The sequence below is a fragment of the Oryx dammah genome, unplaced genomic scaffold (genome assembly GCF_014754425.2).
Source record: "Oryx dammah isolate SB20612 unplaced genomic scaffold, SCBI_Odam_1.1 HiC_scaffold_18, whole genome shotgun sequence".
NCBI lineage: Eukaryota > Metazoa > Chordata > Mammalia > Artiodactyla > Bovidae > Oryx > Oryx dammah.
The window spans coordinates 47221988-47239056 of NW_024070202.1; the positions used below are offsets into that span (position 1 = coordinate 47221988).

At 47.9% G+C, this 17069-nt stretch overlaps 1 protein-coding gene across 5 annotated transcripts in view; it reads right to left on the reverse strand.

Moving 5' to 3' along the window:
• ATXN7L1 (ataxin 7 like 1) overlaps positions 1 to 17069 on the reverse strand; it is a 256387-nt gene that overhangs the window by 55445 nt on the left and 183873 nt on the right. Inside the window, exon 1 of one of the 5 annotated variants that reach the window (XM_040260796.1) lies at positions 14213 to 14643. The exons of the other annotated variants lie outside the window; for them this stretch is intronic. The gene's annotated coding sequence lies outside the window, so the exon portion shown is untranslated. Of the gene's footprint in view, positions 1 to 14212; positions 14644 to 17069 lie in introns of those variants that run through there. 5 annotated transcript variants of the gene reach the window in all.

Sequence of the window (17069 nt, forward strand, 5' to 3'; positions counted from 1 at the left end):
CCATGTGCCAATGGAAAGAATTCTATGAAAGAACTCTATGAAACACTTGGATTATCTTATAGTATTTAGTTCTTACAACACTCAGAGATGTACAATTATTATATCAGTTCTATAGAAGAAGAAACTGAGGTCAGAGAGACAGATGATTGAGTTCATGGTGCTAGGAAACATTATAGCTGGGGATGTCTTCAGAGTCTGGGCTCTATCACCTTGAGTCCTGGAAGATGCTGCAGTGGGCAGGAAGCACCTGGAAGGCTGCTGGACACGCCTCTCCTCCCCAGTGAGTATGGGCATTTCAGTAGGGCACCTGACTGCCCCAGGGGGCAGAGGGGGAAAACACCTAATTGGCAGCTTTTAAGGTATCAGCCAGCCATAGCCTGAAACCTCAACCCCAAAGAGTTGGGGACCCCAGGAACAAAGAAATAAAAAACCAAATCCTTTTACTGTTTTGCATTTCCATCACAGGAAATTCGGAGCCCTGCCTCTGTCACCGACTGTTCTAAGACCACCTGCTTCACTGTGTATGGTTAGGTGCCACCATCCAGGGTGCCATCCCAGACGCCAGATAAGCAGGGGGCTGGCAGACACTATGTGGGGAATCCTGGTGTCTCCACAATTCTCTCCCGGTACTCTCCACTGGGAAAAGTCTACCAGATTCTCAGGCGATTCTATCTTGGTAAAAATTCTAAACCCTCCCCTCCCCTTAGGCTTATTCACTGAGATATTTTTATACTCAGAGCATCAATGTCCTGCATTTAAAACCTTAGCACAGACGCCTCATGAATGGCCAAGGCAGCTGCCAACACCCAATGTGGTTCCCTTTATCAGTTTTAGAAAGAACTCACTGGGAACTTTCCAATATGGTGCTTAAGGGATCAATCCCCCTCCCCCCAAACAGAGTGTGCACACACACCACCACACACACCACAGTCACTTGTGGCCCGACACGCCTGTATAAGCTCCCTTGGGCTGAGGCCAGCTCCTGGCTTGCTCCTCGGACAGTGCTGAGTCCCTCTCAGCCCCCATGTCTACGAGCAGGTGTTTGGCAAATCGTTAGCTGGGTTCTATTTTATCAAGGGATTCTATCTGCTTTAGTAGCTGGAGTCAGGATGCTTTCCATAAAGGACACCTCTGAACTTCCAAAAGTAAACTGAAGCTGGAGTGTGAGGGGCAGAGCCCAGACTTCAGCCTGGGGAACCATGCAGGAACCACCTAGCTGTATCCTGTGACCACTCGGCGAGGCGGTGGGGCAGGTCTTCCCCCAGTTTACAGCTGTGGACACTGAGGCAGGCTGCATTTGGGAAACCCGTCGGAAGTCTATGAAGACTCGGAAGTGGAGCGCAGGGTGTCAGCATGTGAGCTTGTGGTCTCATTTGCCACAGTTGTAGCAGGGCATTAAATATAGTGCCAGGGTGGTTAGAAGGGGGATATTGAATCAGCCTTCCTCAGCGGGGAGGAAATGAAGACACAGGAAAGTCAAGTGACGAGGCAGGCAGAGAGCGGCAGACAACCGTACCAAGCAGCTGTGCTGGGAGTGCTTGTGAGCTGCCCGGGAGCCCTGTCCATCCTCAGGTCGGGGGAGGGGAGGCGGGGGCGGGCTCTTTAAAAACCTGTCAGGGCCTGAGTGGCTGGGAGGTGTTTCTTCAAGCGGGGGTGCCTGTCACCAATTCAGCAGTTAGCTTAGACTAGATCTTCCTGACCTCTCTTTACCTGCTACCCAGCCAGGCAATGCACACCACTTGGGGCAGTTTGACAAAAGGCACTGTGGGCCAGTGCCTACACTGCTCACGTCAGCCCAGCTCTCAAATGCCCCCAAAGGGCTGCGTTTGTTTCTCGGCCATCTGGTTGCCCTGTACCCACTCATTCAGTTAGGAAGAGGAGCAGCATTTCTGGGTGCCTACTATGTGTGAGGCTGCTTTTACACCCACCAGTTCACGTATAATCTACCCAACAACCCCTCAAAGTGGATACTGTTAGCCACCTCATTACAGTTGGGAAATTAAAGATTAATGAGATTATGAAACAAGACCAAGGTCACACTGACCTTGGCAGTTGGAAGGAGAGCCCAGGCCCGCCTAGCCCCAGAACCAATGCCCTTTGTACCTCTGGGATGCCCTCTTTTCTCTGCATTTAAGCCATCCAACCTCTCGGAAGATTCTCGACAAGCATCTCCCATTTTCAGAGCTGGCCTGGCATACAACGCTGAAGTCAGAAATGACTTGGGATGCTTTTTACTCCGCCCTCTCAGTAGCGTCCCCCTTTCTCCTCTCTTCTCTTAGTTATGTATCCTCAGGTGCGCATTTCTGGCATCAAGCACTGTTGGGTAGGATTTGGGGAGTCCCAGGGACTTTCCAGGGCCCTGAAGTATTTCCATCAGCCACCAAGGATGCGCTCACTAGACACTTAGCCAAGCTGAAAGAGAAACCCACCCCCCACCGCCCCCAGCGATGTAGACCAGTGGGGAAACAAACACATGTACACACCGCTGGGGGTACTTTCAAGGGACAAGAGTTCTCTCGAGAGCAACCTCGGGCTGACAACAGCAGTTAAAAAGCATTCACAGACATTTGATCTGGTAACCTGGTAATTTTAGTCTGGAAAATAGACCTCAAGGAAATATCCTCCCCCAAGAAAAGTTCAAAGATAGTCTCAGCAGCAAACCAACCACAATCAACTGGATCTATGATAAAATAACAGGTATGATGGTTATCTCAACCTAAGGAAATGTGTGTGAGACAGTATTACCCAAATTCACAAGAAAATAAAAAATATCACCAATATCTGCAAACACTAAACATTACTTTATAAAAACATGAAACATATATATACAGATGAAAAGTGAAAGTGAAAGTCTCTCAGTTGTGTTCGACTCTTTGAGACCCCATGGGCCATACAGTCCATGGAATTCTCCAGGCCAGAATACTGGAGTGGGTAGCCTTTCCCTTCTCCAGGGGATCTTCCCAACCCAGGGACTGAACACAGGTCTCCTGCATTGCAGGTGGATTCTTTACCAGCTGAGCCACCAGGGAAGCCCAAGAATTCTGGAGTGGGTAGCCTATCCCTTCTCCAGCGGATCTGCCTGACCCAAGAATCCAACCAGGGTCTCCTGCATTGCAGGCGGGTTCTTTACCAGCTGAACTACCAGGGAAGCCGTGGAATATAAACAGATATGTATCCATATATCTGTTACTATATATACGGATACATAACATAGATAGATGAGGAAAAAAGGGAAGATATAGGATGGCTCTGGTTTTGTTAAGGTTGTTTTTAAATCCACAAAAGAAAAAAGAAAACACACAACAAACACTAATACATTCTTAACCAGAGAGGCCAAAAGGGGAGAAAACAGGTGCAAATTCAACAGGAGGAAGGACAGAAAAGCCTATGTTAAAGTCACACCTCATTTGTCCACTCGGTAGCATCTCTTTGGCACTGAAATACAATGGTAGTGATAAGACAGACACTGCCATGGCCCGAGGGTTCCCTCAGGAAGAGGAGACAATCTCCAGGTCCAGGTTGACCACCACCTGGTCGTCCTGAGAGTAGAGAACAGGGTTCCCACGGGAGGTGGGCTGAAGAACTTGAGGCCAGTGTGTAGCCCGTCTGCCCCTGGGGACAGAGCTGTCATCCTCGCCTTTTACTGCCCCAGCTGCTCCCATGTGTCCAGAGCCAATACGGTAGTGGAGGGGTTGACAAGAAGTCCCACTGGTATGGTGTTAACTCCTCCATCAGGGTGATCTTTGCCCCAACCACCAGCGTACCCACTGTGCAAGTCACATGAGTGTAACAGTGCCGCCACAACCCAGGTAAAAACTAGTGGCTTCCAGCTTTGTGATAAGCTGTTGCATTCTCCCTTAAGATGGCGCAACTGACATCATCCCTGCCCCAGGGGCACCAAGGAGATAGGAGTGGCAGACAGCCGGACACTGGGCAAAGCTGGGGTATCTCTGGTGGGAAGACACAAGAACAGGGGCATTCCCAATGTCTAAACTACCTCAACAGCTGAGCTGAATCTTCCCAAGACTGTCTTGAGGCAATGCAGTGGCCTTTACCCAGGCGCCTTGGCTAAGCACACTGAAAGCCCTGGCCCTGATCTCAGGCATACACGGTCCACGCCTCAAGTAGGGCTGGAGGATCCTAAGGTGAGAGGTTGGGAAAGCGCCTAGACCACTATCCACCTGAGACCGCTCAGTGCCACTCAGACCTCCTCTTCTTGGGAGAGTAAGGCCAAGGCCCCCAAACCTGTATTTTTAAAAAGATTCCAAGTGATTCTCTTGTTCTGCACCAGCTTCGGGAGTCATTGGAAACATAGACCAAACACTGCTGTCTTTGGAATCAGAAAGATCTGGGCTCAAATCCCAGCTCTGTCACTCATTAGCTGTGACTTGGGCAAAGAACTTAACCCCCTGAGCCCCAGTTTCCCTACCTATACAATGGGGACACTAATGCCCACGTCATACGGTTACGAGGGGGCAGGTGCCCCGATAGCACCGTGAGGGCCACACCTCAGCACATGCCCCATGTTGTAACTGCTGGTTCACCAGCACAGAAGTCCTGTCACTGGAGGCATCAAGGGCAGGTGTCTTGTGCCCTCTCTCGTCCCTGGCATTCAGCCCAGGAACTGGCCCCGATAGACATGCGCTGCATTTGCTGTTGAAGAAATGAGCCTGTACAGACTGATAATACATGGAAGATGGTTGCCCTGGTGACAACTCACAGTAGGCACTTCATACGAATCCCCTAATACCTGAAAATGTAGACTTAAAAAACATACAAGAAGTAGGTTTCCTAGGTGGGCAGTTCTCCACCTTCTTCCTGCCCCCTGAATTAAAATTATTCTGTTTATAAGAATGCTCTGGGAGTACACTGTTTAAAAACACGGGCTGAGTAAGGAGAGGCCAGGGCTCCTCAATTCCTATCTGTACCGACCTTCAATTTCAGGAGTGCAGGCCACAGTCTTCTACAACAGAAGGTGCAAAGTCCCAACTCACTGCTAAGCTTGCGGCGTCACTCAGAACCACTCACCCACAGGCTGTCGTGGTCCTGCAGCAGCCACTAATAACGGAACCATTTCTGTTCTCCTTGGAGTGGCAGTTGGCAGTGGCAAACAGGAAGTTGTCTTGAAGCAGGGTGTGGCTTTGCCCTGTCGATGCACGCGCACAGAGACACCACTTGTTCTTCCCCCTCCAGCCCTTTTCTGTTTCCCTCTGCTCCTTTTTTTTTCTTTAAGGAGCAGAAGGTCTGAATTATTTCAGTGAAAATAGTTTCTTTTTTTTTTTTTACTGATTTAAGATCAAACATTATCACCATACAAACAAAACCCAAGGGTAGAATAGAAAGGAATCTAAAATACAGCAAGGGTCTATTTCACTATCATTAGCCACTTGCTTGTGGCACTGAGTTAGTCCCTGGCTATGCATGAGGGGGCATGAGCCCTCCCTTGGTTTTCCTGGGCACACAGGAAACCAGACCCGCTAGAAACCAGGCCAGGTGTGTTGCCAATCATGCTCGGGCACTGGCCAGTCTGCCAGGGAGCCGGCCGCCAACATGGACTCAGGGCCTGCTGTGCAGACACACTGGACTCAGGACCGTCCACGAATAGCAAAGAAGGAAAAACACAGGTTGCCAGTTTTCAGCAATTTTTAAAGTGGAGCGAAAGAGACCCGAAACATTTCTTAACACCGCTTGCATATAAAAATGAGTGGTGTTTTACCAAGAAAAATCAGTGGCGAGTAGATAAATGCATCCAGTGTGGTTGGAGCTGCACATAAATGCAGAGAAGTGGGGGTGATGAACTGGTAAGGTTCAGCGTCACTGCTTCCCAGGGCTAGGAGAGGTGTGCTAGAAAATTTTCCACTCTATTCCTCCCCAGGCCCCAAGGCTGGCGCCTCCAGAAGGCCTGTCCAAAATAGACTGGTCCCCAACCCAGCCTCCTACTCCTGACCTCTTTCTCAGGCAGCTCCTCTCCCCACTCCATGCCTCAGCCCTGTCCCAGCGCCAGCCCACAGCCCAGGAGCACTGTCTAAACTCAACCTCGGACTTGCTAAATGGATCGCAGGCTGACAGCACGCTCCGCCCCCTGTGACCTGGGCCCAGCCCCATGCCATCCTGTGTGGCAAGTGTGCCCTGCGCTCACACTTACACATCCAGGGGAGACAGCCTCGCCATTTGGGTAAGGAGGCTGAACCACTGACACGCTGGGCAGCGTGACTGTGGGAGCCGTTTGCTGGCTCCTGGCTGAGGGCCCTGGCCAGTCAGAACGCACGACTTCCCCTTTAAGAGAGCACGCCCAGATGCGATTAGGGAAAGGCAGAAAGAAAAGCCCGGAATGGCCAGGGTTGTATCCTGAATTTGGCAGATGAATTTGGGTTTGCCTGAGCAGCACACACAGGAGGTGTGGTCGCAGGAGGCAGCCTCCTCAGAGGAGGATCGGAGCAGCCACAGGGTGGGAAGGGCCGGGTCCCTCCGGCAGCTCCATTGCACGATGCCCCCTGCAGGTTGCGTGGGCCCCTGGCCTGGCCTGGTCCCCGCGCCTGCAGGAACCTCAGGCCTTCCCGCTCTCCTTTCCCTCAGGGCCTGTCTCTCCTCACGGGCAGAGTCCACTGCAATATCCAGCACTATGCTTTGGAGAGACGTCATTATAAAAATCGAAAAATACTTCTGTATTTTTGTCCAAAAACACTTTTGGACATTTTCACTGTGAATTCAAGTGGAGAGTTTTTATTCATTCTTTATATTTAGAAAGTTTATTCCTTGATCTTGGCAGGAGACAGTAGATTCGGGGGACAGGGGAAGGGGATGTCTAAAAAAGACAATGGATCACCAAGTGTCACATGCTGTATGATTCCACTGATACAAAATACCCAGCATAAGTAAATCCATAGAGACAGAAAGCAGATTAGTGATTGCCAGGGGCTGGGGAAGGAGGGAGCGGGGAGTGATTGCTTAAGGGGTACAGGGTCTCCTTTGGGGGTGGTAAAAACACTTTGAAGTCAGGTAGAGGTGATGGATGCATAACACTGAACAGACTGAGTGCCACTCAACCACAATTCAGGGCTTGAGGATGATTAATTTTGTTATGTGAATTTTACCTCCATTAAAAGAGAAAAAGAGCAGTATAGTGTGTTTTAGGTATTTTTGTCTTCTACTAGGATCTCTCCTGTGTTGCTTGCAACATTTCCTTGTAAAACTTGCCTATTAATCTTAAGTTAACCCTGGCACAAGAGTATAGCCCTTTTAACAAGAAGTAAAAACAAACCTTTAAGACACAAAAGCTTCCCAAGATGCAGAAGTATGCCTCTACTGGAGAATTTCAGACTGTGGGAAGACAGCATCATCTCAGACCATGGCACATAAGCTGGGCAGTGCTGACTTGGCCTTTGCAAGGCCACCTCAGTTTGGGACTGTCTCCAGCAGCTTGACCACATAACCAAAGCCAGAGAGAGAGACTCTCCTATAGGAGAATTATTGTAGGAGAACATGATTTTGAGTCTCTAACTTTAGGCTTCCTTTTCTCCTCTTGCAGAGCTTCTTCCCAGAATATAGGAAAATCTGCTTCTGGCTGGAGAGAGCTGTGCTGCTTGAGGAGGCGGGACTGGCTTCTATAATCCATTTATTTGGAATGGAGCCAGTGGGAATCAGGGAGTGTGGCCTGACCACCCACCTAACCCAGCCCCACTGGAGGGGGCTGGAGACAGGCTGCTCCCAAGAGTAACCCTGTGAGCCTTGTCCTCCAGACCCTAGGCCAGTGGGTCAAGGGCTCACAGGCACACTCCCCCCACTCAGGGGACTGTCAGGAGGAGGCCTGCTGGATGTTGCAATACCCAGAAGAAACGCAGATGAAAGGGTAGGCCCCATGGCCTGGAAGCCTGAGTCTTTCCAGAAACATCTGTGAGTAACTTTCCTACAGTCTGCTGAGAGCTCCACGAAGACCAGGAGGACAGAGATGTCACAGCTTCCATGGGGCTGCTCTCGCCCAGAACCCTCTGCTCCTTCTGGTGTACTTCCCCTGCCTCTTTCATCCTGTTCTCTCTCTTCATTTCAGGTACCAGGTAATATGTAGGTGGCCTAGGTTTTCAGGAAACAGATAAGATGGGGACTTCCCTGGTAGTTCAGTTGCTAAGACTCCAAACTGCCAAGACAGGAAGCCTGGGTTTGATCCCTGGTAAGGGAACTAGATCCCACATGCCCCAGCTAAGAGTTCACACGTGCCAACTAAATATTCCACATGTCACAACTAAAAGAACCTGCCTACTGCAAACAAGTTTGACGATCCCACGTGCAGCAACTAAGATCTCTGGCACAGCCAAATAAATAAACAAATATCCTGTTAAAAAAGAAAAAGAAGATGGGAACTTCCTTGGCAATCTAGCAGTTAAGACTGTCCTTCCACTGCAGGCGGTGCAGGTTCAATCCCTGGTTGGGGAACTAAGATCCTGCATGCCAAGTGGGGAGGCCAAAAAAGAAGATGCTACACATATACGACTCTGGCACCCGAGGAGCAGCAAATTTAGAACTTTAATTCTAAACATACAAACAGGCAGGCTGGACTTCCCTGGTGGTTCAGTGGGGAAGAATCTGCCTGCCAATGCAAGAGACACGGGTTTGATCCCTGATCTGGGAAGGTCCCACATGCTGAGAAGCAACTAAGCCCATGTTATATATGTATTACATACATATATAAACAAGCAGGTTCAGCCAAGTTTAAAAATGGGCAAGGGATCTGAACACACATTTTTCCAAAGAAGATACACATACGGTCAATAATGACATGAAAAGATGATCAACATCATTAGTCATCAGGGAAATTCAAATCAAAACCACAATGAGATACCACTTCACACATACTAGAACGACTATGTATATAAAAACAACAACCAAAAAAAAACCCCCAAATGGAAAATAACAAGAGTTGGTGAGGATGTGGAGAAATTGGAACCTCTGGGCACCATCTGTGGGAATGTAAAATGGTACAGCCTCTATGGAAAATGGTGTGGTGGTTCCTCGAAAAGTTGAACATGGAATCACCATATGATTCAGGAATTCTTCTCCTAGAGTACAAACCCAGAAGGAATGAAACCAGGTACTCAAACAAATTCTTGTATATGAAGGCTCACCGCAGCACTATTAGCAAGAGCTGAATGGCTCAAACAACCCAAATGTCCATCTGTGGGTGAATAAATAAATTGCAGTATATACATAATCAGTTCAGTTCAGTTGCTCGGTTGTATCCGACTCTATGACCCCATGCAGTGCAGCAGGCCAGGCCTCCCTGTCCGTCACCAACTCCTGGAGCTTATTCAAACTCACGTCCATCGAGTCAGTGATGCCATCCAACCACCTCATCCTCTGTTGTCCCCTTCTCCTCCCGCCTTCAATCTTTCCCAGAATCAGGGTCTTTTCAAAATGAGTCAGTTCTTCACATCAGGTGGCCAAAGTATTAGAGCTTCAGCATCAGTCCTTCCAATGAACATTCAGGACTGATTTCCTTTAGGATGGACTGGTTGGATCTCCTTGCTGTCAAAGGGACTCTCAAGAGTCTTCTCCAGCACCACAGTTCAAAAGCACCAATTCTTCAGCACTCAGCTTTCTTTATAGTCCAGCTCTCACATCCATACATGACTACTGGAAAAACCATAGTTTTGACTAGATGGACCTTTATTGGCAAAGTAATCTCTCTGCTTTTTAATACGCTGTCTAGATTGGTCACAACTTTTCTTCCAAGGAGCAAGCATCTTTCATGACTGCAGTCACCATCTGCAGTGATTTTGGAGCCCCTCAAAATAAAATCTCTCACTGTTATTCAACCATAAAAAGAAATGAAGTACTGATACATGCTACCATATGAATGAACCCAGAAAACCCTACGGAAATGAAAGAAGCCAGGTACAGAGGTCATGTATTATATACATTCTATTTATAGGAAATGTCTGGAATAGGCAAATCCACAGAGACAGAAAGCAGACTGGAGGTTGCCAGGGACTGAGACGAGGGGCTAGGGAGTGGAATAACTGCTGAAGGGGTATGCGGTTTTACTCTGGAGTGATGAAACATTTGGAACCAGATAGAAGCAGTGGTTGCACAACAGTGTAAATGTACTCAGTGCCACCAAACTGTTCACTTTAAAATGGTTACTTTATGTTATACAGATTTCACCTCAAAAACAAAAAACCCCAAAGGTCTGCTGAAACTAAGGGCCAAGACAATCCACACACAGAACAACCAGTTTCAGAATCACTGAGAGTTACCTTTAAAACTCTTCTTGGAATCACTTAAAGGAAGTAATTTTTAACTTAAGATAACTAAGGGGGCCAGTAGGATAGCAGATAGGCACGCACTCCAAGACCGACAATTCAGGTCCACAAAGAAGTGTTCATTTGTGTTAAACAATACCCAGTCCCCTCTTCCCCTACCAAGCACGATGGCTGCCCTTCTATTTACAGGTGGAAGGCTGAGGCACAGCTCCCCTCTGCCAGCCCCCTTGACCCTGATACAGCCATCATTTCCACCAAAGGGACTCGGGTCTTAGACCTTGACATTGGGACATAGTCACAGACTACCCCTCCTCCACCCCCAACCTCCAGAGCAAGAAGAAACCCCACAGGTAAACATTCTCTGCTACCTCTGCTGGCCCCTTCCAGGGCTGGCATCACCTCCTTGGAGTGGCAGCCATGGGGCTGCCCAGCCTGGCTTCTCCAGCAAAGGCCCTAGGCTCTCCCAGGCCAGGCAGCACTGCCGCTGGACAGTCTCCCCTCTGCCTGAATGTTAATTCCATTTCTGCCCCATGGCGGTCACCTCGAACCGGTCCAGTTCCCCTTCCACAGACACTTTGTCAAATGCTTTGTTCCCTGAAATCTCCTTCTCCAGGCTAAATACTCTCAGACATCTTCTAAAATCATTCCTCATAAAAGGCCATTTTCACTCTTCTCCTGATCTCTGGGTCCTCTTCGGCTCCCACGTCCTTCCTAACCTGTGACACTCAGAAGGGAGACCATTATAGGTGGGCAGCTCCCATCTGTTTGTTGTGGATATTGTTCTCCTGTTAAGTCCACCAGGCACTCAAGCTATATTTTTTATTTCTAACAGCCACATCACCCTTAAGTCTTACTTCACACTCTTCACTGCCAAGCTGCTTATCCACAGGTGTCCTTTAAAAATGTCATCTTGTTGGAGTCAGTCCACTGCTCTGACCTCTGGAGATCTTTCTGGACTCTGACTCATTAATGTAATTGTTCTTCCTCTTAAATCTCTCCAATCTTGAAAAATTGGATAATCCTGCTACTAAGACTATTCTTCTTCTAAATCCTCATTTATAACATGGAAGAGGAGGACAGGGCCAAGTGCGCAAAATAATATATCCCTTGGGGTGACAGCAACCTGTGAACAGCACTCTAGAGGTGTGACTCTGCCGATCTACCTGCCATTCAGGGCAGGTATGTCACCTGGTCCACACATTTTCATCTTCATTGGTACAGATCCCACAGATGACTAACAAATGGGGCTAAAAACAGCCCTCCTGCTACCAGCAGTTGAAACACTAAATGTAAAGCTCTTATCAAAGCTTCACATAGTGAGCAATCAAATATACCTTTATAACTGACAAGAAATACAATAAAAGGAGAAAACCCGGTTTTCCAATTCCCAGACTGCTCTCCTTTTTGGCAAACTATATAGTTGGTTGGTGGCAACCAACTATAGACATTAGGCAGCTGAAACCAATAGAAGGAGCACTGGGGTCCAAAAGCTGGAGTCTGAATACTGGCTCCCTCCTTCCAGAACCTCTGTGTTCTGAGGTTAAAAATATCTGCCCTTCAAGGCTATAGGGAGGAGTCAATGAGATGAGGCATGTAAAAGAGGTTTAAAGTTGAGTCAGGCTATGCAAACATAGAGTATTATGGTTATTACTACTATAAATCTCTCCAAGATATCATTCCCACTGGCAGAAAGCTGCTGGTTAGGCCAACGAAAAACCCATAGATGCACTCAGGCTGCCATGAGGCAGGTCTTCCAGCACAGAACAGCTGAACTGCTGTAAACCATCTTCTTTTTCCCAAGGATGGTGGGATGTGAGGGTTTGGCCAATTCAAATGCAAAAGCCAAAGGGTGAAGATGGTTGGGAAACTTCTCAGTATTCACTGCCAACCTCTCCAACACAAATGCCTGTGGGTTCCTTTCCTTCAAAGTTCTTCATTCACTCAGGCTATGAGATTATCTGTACAGTAGGGAGGGGGCACCCATAATCACTGTAGGCTGAGAAGCACACAATCTGAGACACTTCCAACCTAAAGCCTTCAAAGGTGGGTCTCCAATCCCACCCCAGCCTGACAGACAGGAGGAGGAAATTGGGAGTATAACAGGGTCCCATCCATAAAGGCAGACTGGAATCAAATCAGAACAAAAAGTTTCTTAATCTCTGCGTTGCAACCAGTTCACCCAGTTTGGATGGGGCAATGAATGAGAAGGCAGATGAAAGAAGGACATGTGCGGGCTGGAGCTCTGGCTCCCCAGCTTCACCGTCCAGGCTAAGCCCACATCTTTATACTGGGACCAAAGGGCCTGACCTGTCCCTCTCCAGCTCAGTGGGACTATCATGAGAAAGTACCAGGCATGCTCTAAACCGTAGAAGACGAAAAGCAAGCTTCATCCTTATTCTCTGCCAGGTTAGAGGAGACCAAAAAACAACACAAAATACAAACAACCTTGCTTGTATATTACTGTTATTCAGTCTTTTAAGTCATGTCTGACTCTTTGTGACCCCATGGAACGCAGCACTCAGGCTTTCCTGATCTCCACTCTCTCCACAGTTTGCTCAGATTCATGTCCATTGAGTTAGTGATGCTACCTAACCATCTCATCTTCTGCTGCCCCCTTCTCCTTTTGCCTTCAATCTTTCCCAGCATTGGGGTCTTTTCCAATGAGTCAGCTATTCACACAGATGAGAGAAACATGGAGGAGAAAAAGAAATCCACTGATGGCAGCACTGGGCAGTGAGAATCGTGTCATGTCTCGGCCTATGTCACAGTTACTACCTTGGAAATTTCCATTTCAACCTTCCATTTTCATTTCATGTGTAAGTTGGTGATGCTGGGGGTGGGGAGCAGTGGGAGATCTGGACCTGTCTGAGAGGGACCCATGTACCTGGATCAGGACAGACTTCCTACTCAGAAGGCCTTTCACAAGGCCCAGGTATGTTTTCTCCCTCCCTTTCAATTTGTTTAGTTTAAAATATTTAACCAGAGGCACAATGAAGTGTCTCATTTGCCACGTTCTCCTGGACAATTAGACGGGGACTTCACACTCATTATGCTGATGAACATGCTACTTACCCATGCAAATTCTGGGAGCACAGACACCGAGATGGGAGGTGCTCAAGGTACGCTCTCAGGGGCTGATTTAATTACACAGCCACTCGGTGGGCAAAGCAGAGCAATTTTTAGCCAACTGCTCTAGTAAATATTATGGGAAGCCCTTTCATAGAGTGCTAATGCTGCCTTAGTGATTTCGAACATGCTTGCCTTTAGTTCTCATTCAAACACACACGTGGTCCCCAAAGATGCCGCCCCCGGGGCCAGAAAATCAAATAGATCATACAATAGCTGACATGCCGTCCTGCCATTCAATATTATTATTATTTTAGTACTATAAACCCCGGACTATTACTGTCATTTAGGTGAGGACAAACTGGAAACTCACTTTCCAGCAGCTGACTTCCTCAGCCCCTCCCCCAGTCCTACCGCCCCGCTCTGGGCCGGCTGCACTGCTCCCCAGGGTTGGACAAAACAACCACCAGGAACCTATTTCGGACGTTTGAAACAATACCCAATCACTGCATCCACTCTCCCAGAGCGTCCCAGAGGAAATGGCATCATTACTTTCATTTTACTCCATTTGAGACCAACCAAAAGAAAACAACACATCCTAAGACAATTATCAGGGAATCTGATGTCAGCAGCTGGAGAGGACGCTCCGGAATGTTATCAAGTGACCTCTCAGAGAAATTAATTTTCAAGAGCTAAAATAACCTTCTGCTGCACACGCCCGGCCGTTTCTCTAGCTGCAGAAACGGATTTCACTTTCCACAGTTAGAACAGAAAACTCTCAGGCATCCCCATTTTTTCTTTTTTCAAAAAAGTCTATAAATAACCCAGGATCAGCAAAATTTATGCAAAACATCCTGCTAGAAGAAGAAATGTAAACTAAAACCACTTACAGCGAGACTCGGGCTGCCAACTTAATCTGATTCTACGACGACTGTAAACACGTTGTACTTTTGGAACCTGAAGCGATCCATATTAGCAGATGTCATCACAGAAAAGAAAAAGAAAAAAAAAGAAGACCCCCTCCTCCCAAACTAAATAACAAAAGCCTGGCCCCCAAACAGAGCACTGTGACTGGGGGTCCAGGGTTCCGCACGGCCCAGGACCCAACGGCTGGCTAGCTGCAGTCAGTACCAGCTATCCGAGCTTGCACACGCCAACTGTTTTGACTACAGGCACTTGTTAAACACAGAGTTTCAGGTCCTACCAGTTGGACACCAGAAGTTCATAGAACTGACCCAGTGCCAAGAACAACAAGCCCAGAAAGTGAAACGGCTGCCTCGTGCGCCGTGTATTTGTTAACTGTTTATGCAAGCCCCAGACCAATTGGGTAACAATTAAGAAGACAACGGAACTTAAATAACAAAAGCAGAAGATTACCACCTTGAAGGAAATGGAGATGTTTGGCAGATAAAGGACAGTTCAAAGGTGGGGTGGGTGGGGGGTTTTCAGAGAGAATGGGGAGGAGGGGCAGGTGTCACATGACAAACTGCGGTTATTAGCAGAAGGAACTGGGTGCTTCCTTGAAGCATCTTTAACTTAGGGCTTGACATAGAGATTCTGCAGATGCTGAGGCCCTGGGTACACATCTGGGGTGACTATTACAAGCAGTGGAATTTGGACGTGGGCAAATCCCGAAGGAGAAAAAAGGGGTGTGCTGAGCGGAAGTTTTGAGACACGGACCAGGACTTCCAAGTTCCCTGCTTCATGCAGCAAGGCTACCGAGCCACAGAGGAAGCAAGTGACTGAGGCATGTAGGAAGTAAATGGAGGGACTGCATCCCCAGGCTGCTCCTCACCTGGTCCTGAGAAAGGCTTCCCTTTTCTCTTTGAGGTCAGGGTTGCTGGGGCCAACCTTCCTCCCTCATCCAGTCTGGAATCTGGATTCTCTTTCAGGTGACAGTGAATAAAGTATTTTCATTTGGCAAGATAAAAGAAAAAGGAATGCTTAAATCACATATTAAACAAAGTTTTTCGTTTCTTTCTCAGAATGCATTAAGCCCTATCTCATTTTTACACCAACACAATTGACCAGACCAAATTTTAGAATTATCTGAGGATTTGAGAGAAGTGAATTCCAAGATAATTGTGGTGCGAATGTAAGGAGAATTTTGAAATTGCTGAATGGATTCAAATCTAAACTCTGCCCCACCTTCTTCTCTCTCTCATCTGCCTCTGAATTGAAGAATAAAATGTTGCCCCTTTCCCACTCCAGAGGTTTAGTGAAAACTAATAAGTAGGTAGAAACAGGTTGTTTATAAAAACTATTTTAATCACGGGCCAGGTTCATGTTGATTCTGGAGAGTAAATGTCGTTCCTCTGGTTCCAGGGATCTCCAGTGCAGTGGTGGAGGGTATGCACATCCACATAACGGCTGACCCCTTCCTCCCAAAGGAACCCACATTTTCTTACAAACTACACAGATGTATTTCACTGGGATCTGAAACACAGCAGTTGCCTGATGGATCAAGACAACAGCATAGGCAGCTTGGAGCCTCCCAGACAATGGAAGGCCAAGGGGAGGAAGAGGCTGAGGGAGGGGAGGGGAGGGGAGGAGGGAAGGGTCAGGTGGGGCAACGGGAGGCTCACTACAGCACCCGCCCCGGACTGACAGCTGACTTCTTAAAGCGACCCCAGAATTGTGAGACTGGCCTCTCACTTAGAACTCCAAGGTTTACTTGTCCTCTTCCTCACTCACTACAATTACAGGGCCAGTCTGATTATCCCCATTTAACAAGGAGGAAAACGGAGGCTCAGAGAAACCTCGGTCTCAGCCCCATGAACAGTGGCTGTGCTGGTGTGGTGCTTTATTATCTGCAATTATTTTCATTTTCACAGACAAGTAAACTGAGATTACTGGAGAGGCTACAAATCATGCCCAAGGCCACACTGCAAATCATCAACAACATCAGGTCTCCTAACTCCTAACCCAGTCCTCCTTGCTTGCCTCCCTCTATCATGTTCCAGAATACATAATGATAGAACTGAAAAGGCCAGTAAAGCTGTCTTATTAAAAAAGCACATCATCTTTCCTGATTTCCTCAAACTCCCATCTTCACGGTTTTTCAGTTCTTAGATTGCAACTCTCTACCAGGGAGGGTTCCTCTCCACACTGTGGGGAGAGCTCTGGAAGTCTGCATTCCAGAGCAACTATTTCAATGCAAAGCCACCACCTCCACCCAGTCTGCACCCTGTCCTCCTTTGATTTCATCAGCACACCCAGCTGCTAACCCCTGGCTCCTCACCTAATCCCGGTCTAAGCAGCCGCCAGAGCGGATGCCCCAGCAGGCCTGCCAAGCTGCACATGATGCCGCCTGCATCTCCAAGGTGTGCTGTCTCGCATGCAGAAGGGATCTGCCTGCATCTCTTCTCCAACGTGTGTTTCAAGGTTACGCTTTGCTGGGTTCTTTTGTTACAGAGGCTGATGGAAATAATGGACCAAATGAAGGATCCCACTGTTCTATCCCTTGTCTGCGCCAAGTGGACACACTCCTAGCTTGATAGGGGGTGACATTACTGTCCTGTGATACATGTGAGTGGGTTCATAGTAGGTTTGGGGCATTTTCTTTGAGAAGCTACAGTAATAAGTTTGCCACAGGGTTTGTAAGAGTGAAAGGGGATGAATTTAAGCACTCAGGGCCATGAACAGAGATGCTGAAAATCGACTGCAGAGGGGGAGAGGTCAGCAGGTGATGATTAGAAGGTCCTAGAATGTTTTGCTGCCACTTTGTGAATCTACCTCTCCCCCTTC